At 41.7% G+C, this 26,986-nt stretch overlaps 1 long non-coding RNA gene and 1 pseudogene across 2 annotated transcripts; both read left to right on the forward strand.

Annotated features, from left to right (window-relative positions):
* Positions 1-2,858: 2,858 nt before the first annotated feature.
* Positions 2,859-8,790, forward strand: LOC145539864 (uncharacterized). The gene is made up of 3 exons (XR_014078010.1): positions 2,859-2,990; positions 6,033-7,322; positions 7,746-8,790. It is a non-coding gene; the product is annotated as an uncharacterized LOC145539864 (long non-coding RNA).
* An 8,952-nt stretch (positions 8,791-17,742) lies between these two features.
* Positions 17,743-18,228, forward strand: LOC145539863 (small ribosomal subunit protein uS10 pseudogene; annotated as a pseudogene). Its single transcript, XR_014078009.1, has one exon. The product of XR_014078009.1 is annotated as a small ribosomal subunit protein uS10 pseudogene (transcript).
* Positions 18,229-26,986: the final 8,758 nt, after the last annotated feature.

Here is a 26,986-nt window from a genome sequence, read left to right on the forward strand (position 1 = left end):
TGAGAACTCACTGGACATAGGGTGCACGAAGGAGAGCTAGGGTCACCTCTGGAGAGGCAGTCACCTCAAGTTTCCTGGAGGGTTTTAAGGGCAGCTGTGAGTGGTACGCCTCTTCGTCCTGGCTCCTGGGGCAGTGCCCAGGCCCCCCTCTTCTCACTTGGGCCTGACAGAGGGCCTCTGAGCCTCAGCCAACACATCCCAGGAAGGTCCTCCTAACTCAGGGCCTCTCCTGGACTCTGTCTACACTGGGAAGGGGCTCCTGAGTGGGCCCTTCTATCCTTCCAGGAGCGGTCCTCTTGGCACCCCAGCCATACCAGCCTGCTCACCAGTTCCCAGGAAGTCCCACCTCTGGAGCTTGGAGGAACTGCCCATTTGCAGCCCCCTTCTTGGCCAGAGTTCCAAGGCTGCCCCAGCCCAGGGTGGGGTGGAAGATTCTCTGTGCCCTCTCTTCCCCTCCCATCTTCTCTCTCTTCCCACCCAAGCCCTGAAACCTCAGGCTTGGAGCTGGGAGTCAGAAAGGCTGAGTCTCAGGGCACAAAATGGCAACTAATTTAAAGGAGCATCCATCCGGTCCCCAGTGTGTTACTACCTGCTTCTCCTTTTCGTGGTCCATCCGTGTGCAATAGGACAGGAATCCCCTTTCACAGACACCAGATCCATAACGTGACCTCAGAGATTCCAGAGAGGGCCCAACATTTGTTTGAACCTTGGCCCTCATTACACTTCACGGACATTAGCTTACAGAAGAGGGAGCAATGAGTCCAGAAGAGGGAGAAGCTTTCCCCTCGGTCCCCACTGGGAAAGTCCAAGGCAGGTTTCACACTCTTCTCATCTGGCTCCTTGACCTCAGCTTCCTCTCTGTTCACTCAGATTCCAGAAGGGCTCCTGCAGGCCCAGCATTCAGTAGCTCAGGGCATTGAGCACCCAGACTCTGCCCTAAGAGCTTCACATAAGTTTGCACCTTTATTCGCCACCACAGCCCAATGAGGTGCAACTATCATGCCATTTACCATGAGGAACCTGAGGCATAACCGACTGTGGTCCGTTCAGTTCAGTCAGTCAGTCGTATCTGACTCTTTGCAACCCTATGGACTGCAGCAAGCCAGGCTTCCCTGTCCATCACCAGCTCCCGAAGCTTGCTCAAATTCATGTGCATTGAGTTGGTGATGACATCCAACCATCTCATCCTCTGTCGTCCCCTTCTCCTCCTGCCTTCAATCTTTCCCAGCATCAAGGTCTTTTCCAATGAGTCAGCTCTTCGCATCAGGTAGCCAAAGGATTGGAGTTTCAGCTTCAGCATCACTCCTTCCAACGAATATTCAGGACTGATTTCCTTTAGGATTGACTGGTTTGATCTCCTTGCAGTTCAAGGGATTGTCAAGAGTCTTCTCCAACACCACAGTTCAAAAGCATCAATTCTTCAGCGCTCAGCTTTCTTTATGGTCCAACTCTCACATCCATACATGACTACTGGAAAAACCATAGCCTTAACTAGACAGATTTTGTTGGTAAAGTAATGTCTCTGCTTTTTAATATGCTGTCTAGGTTGGGCATAGTTTTTCTTCCGAGGAGCAAGCGTCTTTTAATTTCATGGCTGCAGTCACCATCTGCAGTGATTTTGGAGCCCAAGAAAATAAAGTCCCTCACTGTTTCCATTGTTTCCCCATCTCTTTGCCGTGAAGTGATGGAACCGGATGCTACGATCTTAGTTTTCTGAATGTTGAGTTTTAAGCCAACTTTTTCACTTTCCTCTTTCACTTTCATCAAGAGGCTCTTTGGTTTTTCTTCACTTTCTGCCATAAGGGTGGGGTCATCTGCGTATCTGAACGACTGTGGTCAGAGCCTCCTGTCTCTCCTTTTCTCCGAAGGCGGCTGGGGCAGGCGCTGGCGTTTGCAGAACTGCACCTCATGGGCGCCACCAGGGGGCGCCACCCGCCACGCCGGGCCCTGCAGAGGGGCGCGAGGGAGACCGGATTTGCATCCCCACTGCGCGCGTCCTCTGCGCCCCCGCGCCTCCGCGCCCCTACCCCGCTGCCACCTAGCCCCGCGCTTCCTGCAGCCCAGCGAAACCGCCCTGGCGTCCACTCGCTCACCCCACCCCAGCCTACATCCCCTGATCCTGGCCACCCCGAAACCGCCCGCAATCTGAGCCCGCCTGCGCCAGCCTCCTGCGTGTCCTTGAGAAGATGTCCCACCCCCGCCGCGCGATAAAGCACCATTTGGTCTGTTTATTTGTATTTTTAGTACGAAAGTGTAATAAACACATTCAAGAACGAGGAAGGTAGAGAAAAAAGTACCAGGAAACACCGAGAGGGTCAGGGAGCACACACGGCTTCCCCTACGCCCTCCGAAGTGCCGTGGGCGGGGGAGGCGGAGTAGGAGGGTGTCACAGCCTTCCCGCGGAGCCGCCGCCTGGGAACCACCGTTCTGTGGCTGTAGGGCGCTCAGGTGTCCTCCCATCCCTCCTTTCTCTGGCTGGCTCCCGGAGCACCTCGTGGGACCTGACCTTGAAACAGAAGCGGGCATCAGAGAGAAACCTGTGTGCAGACCCAGGCCCTGTCCATCTCAGGGAGTGCCGATTGCCCATCCTGTCGCAGACTCTAGCATCGGGCAGGTGCTGCGAGGTTGAGGGGAGGCAGTGAACAAGACAAATAGAACCCATTCCCTGGGGGAATTTACAATTTGGGAAGGCAGGCAGCCAGAACCAAGAAGGCACACGAATTGTGTGGTTGAGACTGGCTAATAATTTCAGAGGCAACAGTGCCATGGAGGAGAGATGCAGACAGATGCCTGCATCAGAATGCAGGGGGGAGGGGTATGTGTGGTGATATCACAAAGGTGATAGAGGCCAGTTCCCTAGTGCAGTAAGGATCAGGAGTAGGGAGGTGAACTCCAGCTGCATCATGAAGGATGGCAGCAAGTTTATGGATCAGGGGCCTTAGAATGAAGGTGTTCTAGGCAGAGGGAACTTCAGGCTTGGAGACTCACAGGTAAGACGCTTGAGATGTGTTTGCCTGGAGGGCAGCAGGGAGGAAGCACAGTTACAAATGGCTGGAGGTGGAGTGTAGTGGGAGGCAAGCTCTAGAGGGAGGGTTACTGTGTATATACCTCCTTTAGTGGCCAGATGCTGTTATGGATAATGGGGAGCCACCAACAGGTTTTTAAGAGGCAAAATGCCACCCAATTTCTGAGTTTCAAAAGCCACTGGGGCTGCTTCATACTTGGGAAAGGGAGCCTGGCTGGCACAGGTAGGTTCTTAGGAAGATGGCCTCCTTCTTGTCTTTGTGGCTACTGGGGGGTGGGGAGGCTCGGGCACAGGAGGAGATCTGAGCTGAGGGGCTCTGACAGGTTCAGAGCGGAGGGCAGGACCAGCGAGCAGCAGGGGCCTCCCAGGCACATCCCGGGAGCCAGGCTGAGCTGCCCAGAATATTGGGAGTTAGCGTGAGATATGCTGGAGCAGATTCTTGCACCAGAATATGCCTTGTTAAAGAGCAGATGTTGGGAACTGGCTGTCTGTGGGCCCAACATGTGGGGTCTAATCTGCCCACTTGACATTTATGTTTTTAAATTATCCACAAACATTGAGAGAGTTTGAACCTTGGGATTTTTTCTTGGGAAAAAACCCGGACCAGCACTCAAGTCCTACAACGAGGCACTGCAGCTGAATAGAGACCACTTTGTCATGTGGTCCCTGTATTCTTCGGGTTACTGAGGCTCCCCACATCACCTGCTCAGCCCCTTTGGGTATTTAAATTTCCACACATACCCACACCCTTAAAGAGTCAAGCTAAGCCACCGGAAATCTGGGTGATGTTGGAAAGGATCGGTCTAGAAGCAAAGGGTTGTGTTTGAGAAATAGCAGCCGGATAGATGACTGTCTGGGAGAAGCTGTGAGGGACAATTGACTGCAGGTGCCTTATCTGGGCCCACTGGAGAATGAGGTCCAAACAGAACTCCCATGTTTCTCCCCAGACATCCTTTCACTGACTTTCTCATCTCACTAAACAGCACTCCAGCTTCCTAGTGATTAGACCAAAAACTTGGAGACAATAGAAAATAAGCTTTTCTTAAAAAAAAAAAAAAAAAGAAGTCAAATTTACTGATATATAATTTGCATAAAACAAAATGCACTCATTTTAAGCCTACTTAAATGAATTCATTTAGTGAATTTTGAACCCAGATATATAGTTTCCACAACCGCCAGAAAACTTTCTGATACCCTTCGCCAGCAGTACTACCCTCACCTCCCTACCCCATCCTCCCTCCCTCCTGCAAATCACCACTGATCTGCCTTATTTCTACAGATAACCTTACTCGTTCTACAATTTCATATAGTCTTCTGGGTCGGGCTTCTTTTGCTTAGCATAATATTTCAGACAGTCATTCATGTGGTTGTGGATATGTAATAGTTCCTTCTGTTTATTGCTGGTTAGTATTCTGTTGGATGAGCATACCATAATTTATCCATTCACCTGGGCATTTATGGAGAAGAAATGACAACCCACTCCAGTATTCTTGCCTGGAGAATCCAATGGACAGAGGAACTTGGCGGGCTACAGTCCATGGGGCCCCAAAGGGTCAGACACCACTGAAGTGACTTAGAATGCATGCATGAACTGGGTATTTAAATTGTTTTCAGTTTTTTGTTTTTGTTTTTGCAATAAGGCTGAGCTCCCTATTGCAAAATTCAGGCTTAAATTGAAGAAAATAGGGAAAACCACTAGGTCATTAAGGTATGACCTAAATAAAACCCCTTATGATTATACAGTGGAGGTGATGAATAGATTCAAGGGATCAGATTTGGTAGACAGAGTGCCTAAATAACTATGGACAGAGGTTCATAACATTGTACAGAAGGTGGTGACCAAAACCATTCCAAAGAAAACTAAATGCAAGAAGGCAAAGTGGTTGTCTGAGGAGGCTTTACAAATAGCTGAGGAAAGAAGAGAAGCAAAAGGAAAGGGAGAAAAGGAAAGATATACCTATCTGAACGCAGAGTTCCAGAGAATAGCAAAGAGAAATAAGAAAGCTTTCTTAAGTGAAGAAAGAGATAGAAGAAAACAATAGAATGGGAAAGACTAGAGATCTCTTCAAGAAAATTGGAGATATCAAGAAAACATTCATACAAAGATAGGCACAATAGAGGACAGAAACAGTAAGGACCTAACAGAAGCAGAAGATATTAAGAAAGTGTGGCAAGAATACACAGAAGAACTATACAAAAAAGGTCTTAATGACCCGGATAACCACAGTGGTGTAGTCACTCACCCAGAGCCGGACATCCTGGAGTGTGAAGTCAAGTGGTCCTCCAGAATCATTACTATGAACAAAGCCAGTGGAGGTGATGGAATTCCAGCTGAGTTATTTCAAATCCTAAAAGATGATGCTGTGAAAGTGCTGCACTCAATATGCCAGCAAATTTGGAAAACTCAGCAGTGGCCACAGGACTGGAAAAGGTCAGTTTTAATTCCAGTCCCAAAGAAGGGCAATGTCAAAGACGGTTCAAACTACCGTACAATTGCACCCATTTCACATGCTAGCAAGATAATTCTCAAAATCCTTCAAGCCTAGGCCTCAACAGTACATGAACCAAGAACTTCCAGATGCACAAGTTGCATTTAGAAAAGGCAGAGAAACCAGAGATCAAATTGCCAGTATTCATTGGATCATAGAAAAAACAAGGGAATTCCAGAAAAACATCTACTTCTGCTTCACTGACTTTGTTAAAGCCTTTGACTGTGTGGATCACAACAAACTGAAAAATTGTTAAAGAGATGGGTATACCAGACCACCTTACCTGCCTCTTGTGGATTAAGAAGCAATAGTTAGAATCAGACATGAAACCACATGCATGTGCCAAGTCTCTTCAGTCGTGTCCAATTCTTTGCAACCACATGGACTGTAGCCCGTTAGGCTCCTCTGTCCATGGGATTCTCCAGGCAAGAATACTGGAGTGGGTAGCCATTTCCTTTTCCAGGGGATCTTCCTGACCCAGAGATCGAACCTAAGTCTCTCATCTTCTGTATTGGCAGGCAGGTTCTTTGCCACTAGCTCCACCTGGGAAGCCTGGACTAGGTCAAAACCGGGAAAGGAGTATGCCAAGGCTGTATACTGTCAACCTGCTTATTTAACTTGTATATGGAGTACATCATGTGAAATGCCAGGCTGGATGAAGCATAAGCGGGAATCAAGATTGCCGGGAGAAATATCAACAACCTCAGATACACAGATGACACCACTCTAATGGCAGCAAGAAAAGAGGAACTAAAGAGCCTCATGATGAGGGTGAAAGAGGAGAGTGAAAAAGCTGGCTTCAAACTCAACATTCAAAAAACTAAGATCATGGTATCTAGTTCCATCACTTCATGGCAACCAGAAGGGGGAAAAGTGAAAGCAGTGACAGATTTATTTTCTTGGGCTCCAAAATCACTGTGGACAGTGATGGTAGCCTTGAAATTAAAATATGTTTGCTCCTTGGAAGGAAAGCTATGACAAACCTACGAGGAGGAGGAAGTGAAAGTTGTTCAGTCATGTCTGATTCTTTGTGACCTCATGGACTGTACGGTCTATGGAATTCTCCAGGCCAGAGTACTGGAGTGGGTAGCCTTTCCCTTCTCCAGGGGATCTTCCCAACCCAGGAAATGAACCAGGGTCTTCTGCATTGCAGGTGGATTCTTTACCAACTGAGCTATCAGGGAAGCCCATGACAAACTTAAACAGCATATTAAAAAGCAGAGACATTACTTTGCTGACAAAGGTGCATAGAGTCAAGCTGTGGTTTCACCATTAGTCACATACTGATGTGAGAGTTGGACCATAAAGAAACCTGAGCGGCGAAGAATTGATGCTTTTGAATTGTGGTGTTGGAGAAGATCCTTGAGAATCCCTCGGACTGCAAGGAGATCAAACCAGTCAATCCTAAAGGAAATCAACAGTGAATATTCATTGGAAAGACTGATGCTAAAGCTGAAGCTCCAATACTCTGCTGCCTGATGCAAAGAGCTGACTCATTGGAAAAGACCCTGATGTTGGGAAAGATTGAAGGCAACAGGAGAAAGGGAGCAGCAGAGGATAAGATGGTTAGACAGCATCACCGACTCAACGGATATGAGTTTGAGCAAACTCCAGGAGATAGTGAAGGACAAGGGAAGCCTGGTGCACTGCAATGCATGGAATGGCCCAGAGTTAGACATGACTTAGTGACCAAACAAGAATAACATGAGTAAAAGTGCTATGAATATTTGCGCACACATCTTTTTATGGATCTATGTTCTCATTTCTCTTGGGGAAAAACCTAGGAGTGAATATTGCTAGATCAAAGGGTATGTTTATGTGTAACTTCATAAGAAACTATTACTACCTGTTTCCAAAGTTGAAATGGAAGCAGAAAAACACAGTAATGATCTCTTACATAGAATACAAGCATCACTAACCATAAAAGATTGATAAATTGAACTACATGAAAATTCAATACTTCCTTTTATCAAAAACACCATTAAGAGTAAAACAGCAAGCCATAGAGAAAAGAGATTTCCAACTTATATAATAGATAAAACACTTGTATCCAGATTCTATACAGAAAATAAGAAAAAGATACACCCAACAGAGAAATGGACAAAGTACTTGTACATGTACTTCCCAAAAAAGAGTATCCAAATGCCAACAAATACATTAAAATGTACTTAATATCATTAGTCATGAACAGTATGAAAAGGCACTGAAAGATGAACTCCCCTGGTATGTAGGTGCCCAATATGCTACCAGAGAAGAGTGGAGAAATAACTCCAGAAACGATGAAGAGATGGAGCCAAAGTGAAAACAACACCCAGTTGTGAATGTATCTGGTGATGGAAGTAAAGTCCAATGCTGTAAAGAACAATATTTCATAGGAAATTGGAATGTTAGGTCCATGAATCAAGGTAAACTGGAAGTGGTCAAACAAGGAGATGGCAAGAGTGAACATTGACATTTTAGGAATCAGTGAACTAAAATGGACTGGAATGGGTGAATTTAACTCAGATGACCATTATATCTACTACTTTGGGAAAGAATCCCTTAGACGAAATGGAGTAGCCCTCATAGTCAACAAGAGAGTCTGAAATGCAGTACTTGGGTGCAATCTCAAAAATGACAGAATGATCTCTGTTAGATTCTAAGGCAACCCATTCAATATCACAGTAATCCAAGTCTATGCCCTGACCAGTAGTGCTGAAGAAGCTGAAGTTCTATGATGACCTACAAGATCTTCTAGAACTAACACCAAAAAAAGATGTCCTTTTCATCATAGGTGACTGGAATACAAAAGTAGGAAGTCAAGAGATACCTGGAGTAACAGGCAAGTTTGGCCTCGGAGTACAAAATGAAGCAGTGCAAAGGCTAACAGAGTTTTGCCAAGAGAATGCACTGGTCATAGCAAACACCCCCTTCCAACAACACGAGAGACGACTCTACACATGGACATCACCAGATGGTCAATACCGAAAAGACTGATTATATTCTTTGCAGTTGAACATGGAGAAACTCTATATAGTCAGCAAAAACAAGACTGGGAGCTGACTGTGGCTCAGATCAAGAACTCCTTATTGAAAAATTCAGACTTAAATTGAAGAAAGTAGGGAAAACCACTAGACCATTCAGGTATGACCTAAATCAAATCCCTTATGACTCTACAGTGGAAGTGACAAATAGATTCAACGGATTAGATCTGATAGAGTGCCTGAAGAACTATGGACAGAGACTTGTGACACTGTACAGGAGGCTGTGATCAAGACTCTCCCCAAGAAAAAGAAATGCAAAGGCAAAATGGTTGTCTGAGAAGGCCTTACAAATAGCTGAGAAAAGAAGAGAAGTGAAAGGCAAAGGAGAAAAGGAAAGATATACCCATCTGAATGCAGAGTTCTGAAGAAGAGCAAGGAGAGATAAGAAAGCCTTCCTCTGATCAATGCAAGGAAATAGAGGAAAACAATAGAATGGGAAAGACTAGAGATCTCTTCAAGAAAATTGTAGATACCAAGGGAACATTTCATGCAAAATGGTCACAATAAAAGACAGAAATGGTATGGACCTAACAGAAGCAGAAGATACTAAGAAAATGTGGCAAAAATACACAGAAGAACTATACAAAAAAAGATCTTAATGATCCAGATAATCACAATGGTGTGATCACTCACCTAGAGCCAGACATCCTGGAATGTGAAGTAAAGTGGGCCTTAGGAAGCATCACTACAAACAAAGCTAGTGGAGGTGATGGAATTCTAGCTGAGTTATTTCAAATCCTAAAAGATGATGTTATGAAAGTGCTGCACTCAATATGCCAGAAAATTTGGAAAACTCAGCAGTGGCCACAGGACTGGAAATGGTCAGTTTTCATTCCAATCCCAAAGAAAGGCAATGCTAAAGAATGTTCAAACTACTGCCCAATTGCACTCATCTCACAAGCTAGCAAAGTAATGCCCAAAATTCTCCAAGCAAGGCTTCAACAGTACATGAACTGAGAATTTCCAGATGTTCAAGCTGGATTTAGAAAAGGCAGAGAAACCAGAGATCAAATTGCCAACATCCACTGTATCATAGAAAAAGCAAGAGAGTTCCAGAAAAACATCTACTTTTGCTTTATTGACTACACCAAAGCCTTTGACTGGGTGGATCACAACAAACTGTAGAAAACTTTTCAAGAGATGGGAATACCAATACCAGACCACCTTACCTGCCTCCTGAGAAATTTGTAATGCAGGTCAAGAAGCAACAGTTAGAACTGGACATGGAACAATGGACTGGCTCCAAAACAGGAAAGGATTACATCAAGGCTGTATATTGTCACTCTGCATATTTAACTTATATGCAGAGTATATTATGTGAAATGCCAGGCTGGATGAAGCATAAGCTGGAATCAAGATTGCTGGGAGAAATATCAATAACCTCAGATGTGCAGATGATACCACCATTATGGCAGAAAGTGAAGGAGAACCAAAGAGCCTCTTGATGAAAGTGAAAGAGGAGAGTCAAAAAGTTGGCTTAAAACTCAACATTTATTAAATGAAGATCATGGCATCTGGTCCCATCACTTCATGGCAAATAGATGGGGAAACAATGGAAACAGTGAGGGACTTTATTTTCTTGGGCTCCAAAATCACTGCAGTTGGTGACTGCAGCCATGAAATGAAAAGATGCTTGCTCCTTGGAAGAAAAGCTATGCCCAACCTAGACAGCATATTAAAAAGCAGAGACATTACTTTGCCGACAAAGGTCCGTCTAATCAAAGCTATGGTTTTTCCAGTAGTCATGTATGGATGCGAGGGTTGGACCATAAAGAAAGCTGAGCACCAAATAATTGATGCTTTTGAACTGTGGTGTTGAAGACTCTTGAGAGTCCCTTGGACAGCAAGGAGATCCAACCAGTCCATCCTCAAGGAAATCAGTTCTGAATATTCATTGGAAGGACTGATGCTGAAGCTGAAGCTCCAATACTTTGGCCACCTGATGCGAAGAACTGACCCATTGGGAAAAACCCTGATGCTTGGAAAGATTGAAGGCAGGAGGAGAAGGGGACAACAGAGAATGAGATAGTTGGATGGCATCACTGACTCAATGGACATGAGTTTGAGCAAGCTCCGGGAGCTGGTAACGGACAGAGAAGCCTGGCATGCTGCTGTCCATGGGGTTGCAAATAGTCAGACATGACTGAGTGACTAAACTGAATTGAATATCATTAGTCATTCAGGAAATAAAAAGTAAAACACCAACATGATTCTACTACATCTCCACCACGATGGCCACCGTTAAAAAGACTGATGATACTAAGTGTTGGTAAGAGCAGGAATGCTCATATGTTGTTGCTAGGGGTGTAAACTGGTATGACCATTTTGTTGCATTTTGGCGTTTTCTCCTGAGGTTGAACACATGCATATCATCTGACCCAGAAGCCCCCTCATAGGTATATACCCACAGAAATACACTGCTTTTGTGTAGGAGACACAGGCAAGTTATTTCATAATAAAATCATTCATAATAACCCCACCTGGAAACCCCGCCATATATATATATATATATATATATAAGAGCACATACATATACAACACATACAGCAACTAATATAGCATCATGGATGAATTTACAAACATTTCATTAGTGAAAAACTGAGACACAAAAGAATTCATACACAGGGCTTCTAGAACTACTCAAATGAAAGTGTCTATTGTAAGTCGGAAAAGCGTTTATATTTGGGAAGAAAGGAAGGCTTAGTAACTGGGAAAAGGAGTATGGAAAACTGCTGTGATTGTAGCAATGTTCTACTTCTTGAACTCCTGGTGGGTACATTCTTTTGTGATAATTCTTGAGCTATACGTTTATACTTTATGTGCATCTGTGTATCATAGTTCACAATATAAAGTGTCAAAATGGCAGGCGTGCATCTCTGTTGGGATCCATCATAACGCTATTGCTGCCTCAGGGATGAAACACAGAATCATCCTTAGGATAAAACTCACACCTAAGATTTGATTTTCCCAGGGTTTATTTAATTACGGCCTTTTGGGAAATTTTGGATTAAAATCAACACTCATGGTTTTATTATACAGTAACATGTTACTGAAACTCCAATACTTTGGCCACCTGATGTGAAGAACTGACTCATTTGAAAAGACGCTGATGCTGGGGAAGATTGAAGGCGGGAGGAGAAGGGGATGACAGAGGATGAGATGGTTGGATGGCATCACCGACTCAGTGGACAGGAGTTTGAGTAGACTGTGGGAGCTGGTGAGGGACAGGGAGGCCTGGCACGCCGCAGTCCATGGGGTCGGAGAGCTGGACACGACTGAGCAACTGAACTGAACTGAACTGACTGAACTGAACATGTTACTATCTTTTTCAATAAATCGTCTTTGTATTGAAGTGCTTCACATGGAAAGCATTTCCAACTATAAAAGTTTCACCACTTTGCCTCTGCATTTATGATGTCATAGTGAAGGCCAGTATTGCCACGTTACACCCCCTGCTCTGCAACTTATTTTCGACAGGGAAGGTTTCAAGCCAAAAGTCTGCTTTTTTTGTAACTTAAAAAAATAAAGGAAATAAATGACTTTTTTATTCCCTGCTTTCTCAGTCTGCACTGTCTGACTGGGGGGAGAACAAATCAGGTGAGAAAAAATTGAATTATCAGTTTTAACATTCAGCATGAATTATAATAAATTTTAATCTTTATTGTTCAAACTTCATCTGGCACTTATGATGTTCTAATTAATAGCTTTTTACCCCAAAATATCTGCATACATTTGTTCTCTCAGAGCACAATATTTACTTGTTAGATTGTTTAATTTAACAATTTAAATTGTTAATAATAATTAATAGCTTAATTAATTAATTTTAAAGTTAATAAGGAATCTTAATTGTTAATACATAGTTTAATTTTATTCTCAAAATCTACCTTTTTCAAGAACAAAGTTTTTTTTTATAAAGTTCAGTCCTCTAACCATGAATTTTCTTAACTCATTTAATATGCTTGAACACATTTTAGAATTTCAAAATCATACTCTTTCACTGGCCTTTGTATGAGATTGCAAAGGATGGCAAGCAGAAGGGAGGGGGACCGAACAGAAAGTTTCATTGAGCCTTAAGGCAACGAGTCAGCAATCTACCAATCACTGTACTGTCTGTCTGAATACTCCTTGAATCCTATTCCATGTCTTTGGATGGATAACCTCATACGACCGTGATGATATGTGCTGAGCAAAGATGGTGGAGACACACCATCTTCTCTCCTCCCACCTCACTGTGCTGGGGCGTTCATGGCACAAATAATTCACACTTAGAAAAGGAACAGAGCAGCTATTACCGTGGTGCAGCCAGAGAGCACCAGGAGACCCCCCCAACCTGCATGGTGCTGGCTGGGATTTCGTCAAGTTTGGGTATTTCGTGGGGTGCAAAGCAGAGGACACACATCCAGAGAGAGGCTACACATCCTGACACACACAGCAAGCGTCCCCTTTTCATTGTGGGCCCCACTGTTTCCGTGTGAATGATGCTCCCCCAGAACACCCCAGGGGCAGTCTGGAAAAGGAAAGAGAGACACAAGTGGTCAGAACAAAGCCCTGTGGAAATAAGCCCTAGGGTGGCCATTTCTGAATCAATACACCGCTTCCTGCTTTCCTGTCCTGACCCAGGGTCCTGAAGAGCAAACACTCAGACCACAAGCATAGGCATCTTCTCTGAGTGAGGCTTTATCCTCTGGCACAGAGAAACTTCAGGGAAGAGAGACCAGTGGGTGCCAGGGGAGTGCTGAGGAGAGCCAGGCCTCTGCCTTGGTCCTGGGCAGAGATGGAAACCTACCAGGTTGGGGTTTCACAATTCAGATCAGAGTAAATTCACACATTTGCAGCTTTCAGATGGAGACCTGAATTTATACAGCGTGAAAAGAGAAAAAACTTTGCTAGCTTTTTCTCCATTTTAGGCCTTGTGGTATGCTAAATGGCCACACACATCCTCGTCCTAATCCCCTAAGCCTGTGAAGGTTGCTTTATATGGCAAAGACTTTGCAGCTGTAATTAAGGATCTTAACACTGGGAGATTATCCTGGATTACCTGGGTGGACCTTAATGCAATCACAAGTGTCCTTTTAAGAGAGGGGAAGAGAAGATTACACACAGAAAAGGAGAAGGCAGTGGAATATGGAGGTGGAGAGGGTGCTGCAGAGGCCACAAGTCAGGGGATGCAGGCAGCCACCAGCAGCTGGAAGAGGCAGGAAGTGAATTCTCCCCTCAGCCTCTGGGAGCACTGCCCCGTGCATTCCCGTCTTTAGCCCCCCATCCGGGCTGCCCCAGCCCAGTTCTTAGTTTTAGCCCAGTTCTGGCCTCTAGAACTGTCAGAATAAATTTCTCTTACTCTCTGTTGGTTATAAAAACTTCTGACCAAAGTTGTGTCATTTGTTACAGCAGCCAAAGAAAGTTAGTATACCACATCTCAGCCAGAACCCTAAATTGTTAAAGAAAACTTCCTCTTGACAGTTTCGAAAATGTTAGTTCTCAACCCATTTAGCTGGCAGGCATTTCCTTTCTATGTACGACTTAGTGGTTATAAAGCATAATAAGCCACCTCTTAGCTTTGAGCTGGTTAGGGGGGTTGCTGTGCACCCAGACCTGATGAAGCTCCAGGCTGGGGAGCTGGCTCCATCTACCCCCACTCCCCATGAATCCATGATTGTCTAAAAGAGATTCTATGTTTTATTTAAAAGTGAATATGCATATGTATTTTTAGAAGAGAAAGCTTACCATTAAATTTCTTATTCTCCATAGACTCTACTTAGTTTATATACTCTCAGGTTAATTATAACAGAGGCAGAGGGGACACAGTCAATGATTACTTTTCAAGGATTGTGAGCAAATTTATTTTCCTGCCACAAATACAGATTGCAATAATTTTTATAATAAATATCTTAATAACACTTTTCTCTAACAAACAAACAAAGTAAAGCCAGCATAGCATTTCTGCATCCTGAGATTAAGGGTTACATTCCAAAGAGAATTAACAGTAAGCCTAGAGTTAGAAGGTTGCAGGGTGCTCCTACAAATAAACTACTTAAGGTAATGATGAAACGATTTGAATAAGCAGAGAATTAATTTTTAAAAATTTTTTTCTTTTATATGAAGAAAAACCAGTATGAGTTTTGTAGAAAGAATGCATATTATTATAAATTATTCAAGCACTGCATAGAGGTTAAAAAAGTTAAATGTCACTGCTCATAAATAATTAGTATTTACATTAGGAGGGTATCATTCTAGACATTATTCCATGTATGTGTTCAAGAAAAGCTAAATAGATACGCTGAAATATTTTATTGTTTCTCAATCTTTTGGCTAAAATCAAATGTAGCCAAATCAAATCAAATATATCTATATTGAAGTATTTTGATAAACACATGATTTTTTAAATATGTTTTTGTAATGTTATTGCATTTGAATTCATTTGTAGTTAAAACTTGAAAAAGAAATCAAAATGAACATGAAAGAATGATAAAATTTCAAATAAATGTTTATTCACTTCAGGAGAGTTCTGTAGGGACTTCTTCTGGTGGTCCAGTGGTTAAGAATCCACCTGGCAATGCAAGGTTTGATCCTAGTCTGGGAGGATCCCACAGGCTGGGCGCCACAACCACTTAGCCAGAGCTCCGGAGCCTGTGAGCTGCAACTACTGAGACTGCATGCCTCAACTCCTGAAGCCCACATGCCTAGAGCCCATGCTCTGCAACAAGAGAAGCCACTGCAATGAAAAGCCCGCACCCTGCAAGGAAGACCAACGCAGCCAAAAAATTAAATAAATAAATTTAAAAAAATAAAAAGAGTTTTGCCAAAGTAAAAGATGCTTCTGTAATTACAAAAATAGATTTTGGAGGGAGAAAAACATATTGATATGAGGGTAATCATTTTTATAATCCATACTTCAATGTATGCATTATCATTGGACTCTCTGATGTGAAAGAGGAGGACATCTGATCCAGAGCCATTCCTCCCCCATGTTGTAATATTAATATTATATGATTATATAAATAGTATTTACATTTTAGTTGTGGGGTTCCCAGCTGGTGCTAGTGGATATTTTAGTTTGTAACTATAATTTGTAAAATGTTTTATATTACCATTATTTCATAGTTAAATGTTTCCAAATCTTAGCACAGTTTTTCTTCACTCATGATATCATTTTGATTTATAGACATTTAACTTCAAATAAGACCTTAATCCCTCCCTGGCAGGGAGGGATTTATCTTTAATAAATAAAGATATTTATTTCTTGAATGGTTTTATTCTCAAAAGTATTTATTTTCAATGCAGAGTTCCAAAGAATCGCAAGGAGAGATAAGAAAGCCTTCCTCAGCGATCAGTGCAAACAAATAGAGGAAAACAACAGATTGGGAAAGACTAGAGATCTCTTCAAGAAAATTAGAGATACCAAAGGAACATTTCATGCAAAGATAGGCTCGATAAAGGACAAAAATGGTATGGACCTAACAGAAGCAGAAGATATTAAGAAGAGGTGGCAAGAATACACAGAAGAACTGTACAAAAAAGATCTTCACGACCCAGATAATCACGATGATGTGATCACTCACCTAGAGCCAGACATCCTGGAATGTGAAGTCAAGTGGGCCTTAGAAAGCATCACTACGAACATAGCTAGTGGAGGTGATGGAATCCCAGTTGAGCTATTTCAAATCCTCAAAGGTGATGCTGTGAAAGTGCTGCACTCGATATGCCAGCAAATTTGGAAAACTCAGCAGTGGCCACAGGACTGGAAAAGGTCAGTTTTCGTTCCAATCCCAAAGAAAGGCAATGTCAAAGAATGCTCAAACTACCGCACAATTGCACTCATCTCACATGCTAGCAAAGTAATGCTCTAAATTCTCCAAGCTAGGCTTCAGCAATACGTGAACCGTGAACTTCCAGATGTTCAAGCTGGTTTTAGAAAAGGCAGAGGAACCAGAGATCAAATTGCCAATATCCGCTGGATCATCGAAAAAGCAAGAGAGTTCCAGAAAAACATCTATTTCTGCTTTACTGACTATGCCAAAGCCTTTGACTGTGTGGATCACAATAAACTGTGGAAAATTCTGAAAGAGATGGGAATACCAGACCATCTGACCTGTCTCTTGAGAAACCTGTATGCAGGTCAGAAAGCAACAGTTAGAACTGGACATGGAACAACAGACTAGTTCCAAATAGGAAAAGCAATACGTCGAGGCTGTATATTGTCACCCTGCTTATTTAACTTTTATGCAGAATACATCATGAGAAACGCTGGGCTGGAAGAAACACAAGCTGGAATCAAGATTGCCGGGAGAAATATCAATAACCTCAGATATGCGGATGACACCACCCTTATGGCAGAAAGTGAAGAAGAACGAAAGAGCCTCTTGATGAAAGTGAAAGAGGAGAGTGAAAAAGTTGGCTTAAAGCTCAACGTTCAGAAAACTGAGATCATGGCATCTGGTCCCATCACTTCATGGGAAATAGATGGGGAAACAGTGGAAACAGTGCCAGACTTTATTTTTTTGGGCTCCAAAATCACTGCTGATGGTGATTGCAGCCATGAAATTAAAAGACGCTTACTCCTTGGAAGGAAGGTTATGACCAACCTAGATAGCATAGTTAAAAGCAGAGACATTACTTTGCCAACAAAGGTCCGTCTAGTCAAGGCTATGGTTTTTCGAGTGGTCATGTATGGATGTGAGAGTTGGACGGTGAAGAAGGCTGAGCGCTGCAGGATTGATGCTTTTGAACTGTGGTGTTGGAGAAGACTTTTGAGGGTCCCTTGGACTGCAAGGAGATCCAATCAATCCATCCTGGAAGAGATCAGTCCTGGGTGTTCATTGGAAGGACTGATGTTGAAGCTGAAACTCCAATACTTTGGGCACCTCATGCGAATAGTTGACTCATTGGAAAAGACCCTAATGCTGGGTAGGATTGGGGGCAGGAGGAGAAGGGGACAACAGAGGATGAGATGGTTGGATGGCATCACCGACTCGATGGACATGGGTTTGGGTAGACTCCGGGAGTTGGTGATGGACAGAGAGGCCTGGCGTGCTGCAATTCATGGGGTCTCAAAGAGTCGGACACGACTGAGCGACTGAACTGAACTGAAATTTTTCACTTGTGAGTTATTTTTTCTTGAATATTTAAAAATTTCCCAAGGCTTACACAAGTTAAAAATTTTTACCCAGCTCTTGGAGGAAGCCGCAGTCGCCGCTGAAGCGGAGCTCCGTGCTGCCTGCTCCTGCTCCTGACTCACCGCTGTTCGCTCTCGCCGAGGAACAAGTCGGTCAGGAAGCCGCGCTGCAGCCATGGCCTTTAAAGACACCGGCAAGACTCCCGTGGAGCCAGAGGTGTCCATTCACCGGATTAGGATCCCCCTCACCAGCCGCAACGTGAAGTCTCTAGAGAAGGTGTGTGCTGACCTGATCAGAGGCGTGAAGGAAAAGAATCTCAAAGTGAAAGGACCAGTTCGGATGCCAACCAAGACTCTGAGAATAACTACAAGGAAAACTCCTTGTGGTGAAGGTTCTAAGACTTGGAATCGATTCCAAATGAGGATCCACAAGCGACTCATTGACCTGCACAGCCATTCTGAAATTGTCAAGCAGATCACTTCCATCAGTATTGAGCCAGGAGTCGAGGTGGAAGTCACCATTGCCGATGCCTAAATCAACCTTTTTAATAAATCGATAATTAGTTGTTAAAAAAAAAATTTTTTTTTTTTACCCAGTGTCACACAGCTAAGATGTAAAGTCAAGATGCAAATACAGGCCTAATTTCAAACTTCACCGTTTTGTCATCCATCCATTATCCACTGCCCTCATCCACTTACACACTTGCTCATTATCATCATTCCCAGCTATGTAGCTCCCATCCATCCACCAAACACCCATCTATCTACTTCATCACTCCATTCACACACAACTTACATGCATATATATGTAGCCATTTATCTATCCCCCTATTTTATCTGTCAGTTTACCCACCACCCTTCCATTCATCTATCTATCCATTTATCTACATTCATTTACTCCTACATCCATCCAAGTACATAGATTCATACATAATTATATCTACTCTTTCAGACATTCATCTATTCACCCACAAAGCCACTCATTCAAAAATCAGTCCATTCTATCTCTCATGCATCTGCTCATCCTTTCTATTAATTCAAATACTCATCCAACCAGGGTATCAATTTATCCAGTCACAGATAGCTCTGAAACCCATATCTTCGACAGAACAGGGAGTAGTATCCTAAAATTCTCTTGTGATTGCATTCCATTTTCCCATTGTCAAGAGAAGACCACAGCATATTCCATGAGAGCAATGAAGGGGTCAGTGAGCTCATACTCTACCTCTCAGCCATATGAAAATTCTTACAACAGCTACTGTGGATCTTAAGATATACCCTACTAAGCATGGAGCCCCCTGGTAACAATCTCCCCAATAACTGAACCTTCGAAACTTACAGTACCAAATCTCTTCTTTATTGGCGAATCATCACAAAGATTACAGCCACAGACCATGAGGCAAAAATTTTGCCCATATTTGGACTGCTTTAGACCTCCTCTGACATTGGTCTGATATTTTTGTTGTGGGCAAACCTTTCATAAGTCCTCCCACTGCCTAACTCTCTTTCTTTATAGTCCAACTCTCACATTCATACATGACTACTGGAAAAACCATAGCTTTGACTTAGATGGACCTTTGTTGGCAAAGTAATGTCTCTGCTTTTTAATATGGTGTTTAGGTTTATTATAGCTTTTCTTCCAAGGAGAAAGCATCTTTTAATTTCATGGCTGCAGTGACTATCTGCAGTGATTTTAGAGGCCAAGAAAATAAAGTCTGTCATTGTTTCCACTGTTTACCCATCTATTCGCCTTGAGGTGATGGGACCAGATGCCATAATCTTAGTTTTTTGAATGTTGAGTTTTAAGCCAGAGGAAATATACATGTGTATTTGGCACATATATTTATCAAAAAAACACATCTAAGAATTTTCATAACACTGATATGCATAATAACCAAACATTGGAAACAATGGAAATGTCCCTTTATAATAGATGGAGAGATACATTGATATATTTACACGCTGGAACACTATACAATCTTGAAAATGAAATAACTGCTACTACGTGCAACACCGTGGGTGACTCTCCAAAACCCAATATTTAATGAAAGAAGCCAGAGATGCAAGAGTACATATGGAGTCCACTTCTCTAAAGTTTACATGTGGGCAAAACCAATCTTTGCTGAAATGTCTGATAAATTCTTTCCTTTGTGGAAGCAGAGGAATGCCTGGAAGGGACATTACAGAGACCTCTCGGATTCCTTTCCTTTTTTTTTTTTTGATTGAAGTATAGTTAATTTACAATGTTGGGTTACTTTAAGTGTACAGCAAAGTGATTCAGTTACATATACATACATATATATGTAATATTCCTTTTCTTCATCTGAGTGGTGGTTTGGTATGTATGTTCACTCTTCAAAAATTCATTAAGCTGCACACTTGTGATTTGTTGACTTTTATGCATGCATATTTCAACAAAAATTTACATTAAAATGTGTTAGTAGAAAGATGGAGTAAATGTATTTTCCCTGTTCCTTCTGCTAAATACAATTGAATACACTAGGTAATTACAAAAAATCCAAACATAAGAAAATGTAAAAGGTAGAGAGAAGAAGGCAGATAAGCTTTGGACCTTGGGACCAGCGGAAGACACAGTGATGTGTTCCCTGGGTTTTCTTGTTATCGCATATGTCCTGAATTTGGAGCTGAAGAAACTAGTGACTCAGAAATGCCACTGAGCACAGACAAAAATAAAACCCCAACCAAAGTTTGCTCTCTCTAGTCAATAAAGCAGGAAAGGAGCAGCCTAGTAACATAGAAAACTTTTAGTACTGCAGAAAAAACTGTGAGGTCCTCTGACTTCCAGCTACCAGCCCCAGCAAAGTCCAAGTGGTGAGTATAGACTTCCAAGCTAGATCGAGGTGTTCAAGGCCAAGGTGGGAGCTGGGCTTGTTGTCCCAACTGGGGGTGGGGGAGTACCTCCTGCCTGCAGTGTCAATGAAGACCATGTGGGGGGTCCAGATGTTCACCCCTTCCCCAACAGTAACAAAGCCCAACCGATCTTTGACAAAGGGAAAGTGAAAGTCACTCAGTCGTGTCCAACTCTTTGTGACCCCATGGACTATACAGTCCATAGAATTCTCCAGGCAAGAATACTGGAGTGGGTAGCCATTCCCTTCTCCAGGGGATCTTCCCAACCCAGGGATTGAACCCAGGTCTCCCACATTGCCAGTGGATTCTTTACCAGCTGAGCCACAAGGGAAGCCTAAGAACACTGGAGTGGGTGGCCTGTTCCTTCTACAGAGGATCTTTTGGACCCAGGAATTGAACTGGGGTCTCCTGCATTGCAGGTGGATTTTTTTTTTACCAACTGAGCCATCAGGGAAGCCTGATCTTTGACAAAGGGACAAAAATTTCAATAGAGGAACTACAATGGTGCTGAATCAGCTGGACATCATAGATAAAAAAATCTCCCAAATAAGCCTCCAACCTAAGTCTCATGTGCTCAGGCACTTATTCATGTCCAACTCTTTGTGACCCATGGACTGTAGCCTGTGAGACTACTCTGTCCATGGGATTCTCCCAGGCAAGAATACTGGAGTGTGTTGCCATTTCCTTTTCATAGTTCACACAAATTTAACTCAAACTGAATCATGGACTGAAATGTAAAACATAAACCTACTTTTAAACTTTAAAATTTTTTTATTTATTTTATTTTATTTGACTGCATTGGGTGTTAGTTGTGGCATGTGGGATCTTTAGTTGCAGCATCGAACTCTTCATTGGGGCATGTAGGATCTAGTTCCCAGACCAGGGATTGAACCTCAACCCCTGCATTGGGAGCCCAGAGTCTTAACCACTGGACTACCAGGGAAGTCTCTATTTTTAAATGTTTAGAAGAAAACATAGAAAATCTTTGGGATTCTGGGCTTAGTGAAGAGTTCTTAGTCATGACAGCAAAAGCACAGTTCTTAGAAGAAAAAAATCAATAAGGTGGGCTTCATCAAAACTGAAAACTTTTACTCTGAAAAACATCCTGTTAAGAGGATGAAAATACAAGCTGCAGACTGGGAGGAAATACTTGCAGACCATATATCTGACAGAGGACTAATATCTAGAATATACAGAGAACTCTCAAAATGCAATAGCAAAAAACAAACAATCCAATTTAAAAATGGAAAAAAGACAAGAACAGCTATTTCAGAGGATATACAGATGGCAAATAAGCACATGAAAGGATGTTCAACACTACTAACCATTAAGGAAAAGCAGATTAAAACCACAGTGAGAGCTTCTGGCTGAGTAGAAGGATGTGCACTCATCTCCTCCTGCAAAAGCAGCAAAATCACAACTAGTTGTTGAACAACCATTAACAGGAGAATGCTGGAACCTATAAAAAAAAAAAAAAAGATACCCCACGTCCAAAGACACAGAAGAAGCCACAGCAAGATGGCAGGAGGGGCACAATCACAGTAAAATAAAGTCCCATACCCTCCAGGTGAGTGACTCACAAACTGGAGAATCTTAATACCAAGGCCAAACTTGCCTGTTACCCCAGTTATGTCTTGACTTTCTACTTCTGCATTCCAATCCCCAATGATAAATAGAATATCTTTTTTTGGTGTTAATTCTAGGAGGTCTTCTAGGTCTTCATAGAACTGATCAACTTCAGCTTCTTTGGCATTGGTGGAAGGGGCATAGACTTGAATTACTATGATGTTGAATGGCTTGCCTTGGAAACAAACATATCATTCTGTCATTTTTGTACCCAGGTACTGCATCCGGCCCCATTACTTTATGGCAAATAGAAGGGGGAAAGGTGGAAGCAGTCACAGATTTCCTCTTCTTGGGCTCTAAAATCACTGTGGATGGTGACTGCAGCCATGAAATCAGAAGATGATTGCTTCTTGGCAGGAGTTATTTCAGTTGCTCAGGTGTGTCTGAATCTTTGCGACCCCACAGAATGCAGCATGCCAGTCTTCCCTGTCCATCACCAACTCTCGAAGCTGGATCAAATTCATGTCCATCTAGTTGGTGATGCCATCCAACCGTCTCTTCCTCTATCATCTCCTCCTCCTCCTGCCTTCAATCTTTCCCAGCATCAGAGTCTTTTCCAATGAATCAGTTCTTCGCATGAGGTGGCCAAAGTATTGGAGCTTCAGCCTCAGCATCAGTCCTTCCAATGAATATTCAGGACTGATTTCCTTTAGGATGGACTGGTTGGATCTCCTTGCAGTCCAAGGGACTCTCAAGAGTCTTCTCCAACACCACATTTCAAAAGCATCAATCTTTGGTGCTCAGCTTTCTTTATGGTCCAATTCTCACATCAATGACTACTGGAAAAACCATAGCTTTGATTAGACGGACCTTTGTCGGCAAAGTAATGTCTTTGTTTTTTAATATGCTGTCTAGGTTGGGCATAGCTTTTCTTCCAAGGAGCAAGCATCTTTTCATTTTATGGCTGCAGTCACCAACTGCAGTGATTTTTGAGTCCCCAAAAATAAAGTCTCTCACTGTTTCCACTGTTTCCCCATCTATTTGCCATGAAGTGATGGGACCAGATGCCATGATCTTCGTTTACTGAATGTTGAGTTTTAAGCCAACTTTTCGACTCTCCTCTTTCACTTTCATCAAGAGGCTCTTTGGTTCTTCTTCACTGTCTGCCATAAAGTTGGTGTCATCTGCACATCTGAGGTTATTGATATTTCTCCCGGCAATCTTGATTCCAGCTTATGCTTCATCCAGCCTGGCATTTCACATGATATACTCTGCATATAAGTTAAATATGCAGAGTGACAATATACAGCCTTGATGTAATCCTTTCCTGTTTTGGAGCCAGTCCATTGTTCCATGTCCGGTTCTAACTGTTGCTTCTTGACCTGCATTACAAATTTCTCAGGAGGCAGGTAAGGTGGTCTGGTATTGGTATTCCCATCTCTTGAAAAATTTTCTACAGTTTGTTGTGATCCACCCAGTCAAAGGCTTTGGTGTAGTCAATAAAGCAAAAGTAGATGCTTTTCTGAAACTCTTTTGTTTTTTCTATGATACAGCAGATGTTGGCAATTTGATCTCTGGTTCCTCTGCCTTTTCTAAATCCAGCTTGAACATCTGGAAGTTCACAGTTCACGTGCTGTTGAAGACTGGCTTGGGGAATTTAGAGCATTACTTTGCTAGCTTGTGAGATGAGTACAATTGGGCGGTAGTTTGAACATTCTTTAGCATTGCCTTTCTTTGGGATTGGGATGAAAACTGACCTTTTCCACTCCTGTGGCCACTGCTGAGTTTTCCAAATTTTCTGGCATATTGAGTGCAGCACTTTCATAGCATCATCTTTTAGGATTTGAAATAGCTCAGCTGGAATTCCATCACCTCCACTAGCTTTGTTTGTAGTGATGCTTCCTAAGGCCCACTTTACTTCACATTCCAGGATGTCTGGCTCTAGGTGAGTGATCACACCATCATGGTTATCTGGGTCATTAAGATCTTTTTTGTATAGTTCTTCTGTGTATTCTTGCCACCTGTTCTTAATATCTTCTGCTTCTGTTAGGTCCATACCATTTCTGTCCTTTACTGTGTCCATCTTTGCATGAAATGTTTCCTTGGTATCTTTAATTTTTGAAGAAAGGTGTAACAAACCTAGACAGTGTGTTGAAAAGCAGAGATATTACTCTTTTGACAAAGGTCTGTAATAGTCAAGGCTATGATATTCCTAGTGTTCACATACAGTTGTGAGAGCTGTATTGTAAAGAGGGTAGAACACCAAAGAATTGATGCCTTTGAACAGTGGTGCTGGAGAAGATTCGTGAAAATCCCTTAGACAGCATGATCGAATCAGTCAATCTTAAGGAAAATCGACCCCAAATACTCATTGGAAGGACTGAGGTTGAAGCTGAAGCTCTAGTATTTTGGTCGTCTGATTTGAACAGCCAACTCAGTGGAAAAGTCCCTGATGCTGGGAAAGATTGAGGGCAGAAGGAGAAGAGGGCATCAGAGGATGACATGGCTGGATGGCATCACCAATGCAATGGACATGAATTTGAGCAAACTTTGGGAGATGGTGAAGGACAGGGAGGCCTGGCATGCTGCTGTCCCTGGGGCGGCAAAGAGTGAGACACGACTGGGCCACTGAACAGCAACAACAATCAAGAATACTCTACCCAGTGAGACTCTCCTTCAGATTTGATGGCAAAATCAAAAGCTTTCCAGATAAGCAAAAGTTAACAGAATTCAACATCACCAAGCCAGCTTTACAACAAATGCTAAAGGAACTTCTCTAGGCAGGAAAGAAGAGAAGGAAAAGACCTACCTACAGAAAATAAGCCCAAAATACTTGAAACAGTAAAAGGATCATACATACAATAATTATCTTAAATGTAAATGGCTTAAATGCACCAACTAAAAGACATAGACTGGTTGAGCTGATGAAAATATGTGCATGTATGCAGTTCCACTTACCACATCACTCTGCTTGACCCCCTCAAACTGTATGTAATTATTTTATGTTGTTAGGTTAATCATGTTCCCATTATGGCTTGCAATTGTAATTATCTTTTTGGAGGGGGGGTCTGGCTATTGATTGTGAAAACTGATAAACATCTTTCACTACTGTGATTATGTAACTATTACTGATAATACCATTGTATCATGACTGGTCAACAGATAAATAATAGAATTCTATATCACCAAAACTACCATTTAATAGAAAAACCTGTTATCATTTTTTAAAATCCAGATGCATATCAGAATTATCTTGGAACTTTTTGGAAAATACAATTGCCCAGGTGTTCCTTTTTTTTGCCAGACTTCTGGATATGTTTCTAAAGAGCAGCCATGTTTAAAGCCAACTGGACTATATGAGAATCTTTTATTTTCATCTAGTTTATTTCACTTTTTCTATTTCATATTCAGTGCTCCCATTTCATTTAGTTTATGTTTTCCAACTTCTCCATCTCTTCTTCTTTTTTTTTTCATGTTTTTTCTCAAGTCTTTATCAAGTGTAGTAGAAAAGCTCTTGTATATATATATACATACAAATAATATGTATAATATATAATTTGGAAAACTCATGAATTTTTGCCTAACTAAAAAATTTATGACATTTTGTTTCCACTTGTTTGACTTAGTATGAATAGAATGCTAGATTTCTAATTTAAAAAAATAGATGTGCAACAAGCAACAAAGATTTACTGTCTAGCACAGGGAACTATAGTCAGTATCTTGTAATAACCTATAATGGAAAATTTCAAAAACAAGGTATGTGTATACATTTAACAATCACAAAAATAAAAATAATTCTCCTTTTTGAAATTTAGTAATGCCTATCTTTTTGTCAGTTTTTCTAAATGTCCTATGGACATCTAATAACAAACTATGAGATACAAAATTTTAAATATATTTATGTAGGATATTAGATTAATATAAATGAATATAAATAGAAATCTATTATATTTAAATTATTATGACATCATTCAAGATGCTTCTATTAGGGGGTATATATATACCCATGGCTTTTTCATGTTGAGGTTTGACAGAAAACAACAAAATTCTGTAAAGCAATTATCCTTCAATTAAAAATAAATAAATTTAAAAAACATAATCAATTCACATAAAAACATTTTTCTTTTATTATCTAAAAAATATATTTATAAAGATTATTTTATGTAAGAATCTTCAAATGAATATTTTAGTGAATGAATAAAGTCATTCTTTTACTTTAAAAGAAAAGATGCTTTTATTCTTAATTTTTCTGCACTTGATAAGAGATTCTCAAAGAAATATTAGTATGTCTCACTATGATTCTTCTCCCTTATACTTCTTCTGATTTTTGCTTTATGTATCTTTATTTCTTTGTTGTTAATTGTCTAATGGTTTATGATTTCTATCTTCTTTGTGAATTGTACCTTTTATCATTAAAAACATTCAGCTTTGTTTCATTTTTAAAAATATATTTAACAAAAATCATAGAGATTAAAAATAAAAAATACCCACATGAGGGGACATCCCTGGTGGTCCAGTAGTTAAGAATCCACTTTCCAATGCAGAAGACGTGGGTTCAATCCTTGGTCAGGAACTAAGATCCCCTATGCCATAATGAAAATCCCGGGGGCCACAACTAAGATCCAATGCTGCCAAAAATAAATAAGTATTTTTTAAAAACACAGTGAGATGTCTCTACACATCTCACAGAAGCTCAAAAAGTAGTGATAAAACCAAACGTTGGTAAGGATGTGGAGAGACCTGATCCCTCACATGGTGCTGGTAGGAATGTAAAGATGTACCGATCGGAAAACAATGTGGCTGTTCCTTTAAAAGAAAAAAAACTAAACATGAAGCTACCATATGACCCAGCAATGACACTCCTTGGTATTTATCCAAAAGAAATGAAAATTTACATTCA

The sequence above is a fragment of the Giraffa tippelskirchi genome, chromosome 2 (genome assembly GCF_054371585.1).
Source record: "Giraffa tippelskirchi isolate mGirTip1 chromosome 2, T2T-mGirTip1v1.2.pri, whole genome shotgun sequence".
Lineage (NCBI taxonomy): Eukaryota > Metazoa > Chordata > Mammalia > Artiodactyla > Giraffidae > Giraffa > Giraffa tippelskirchi.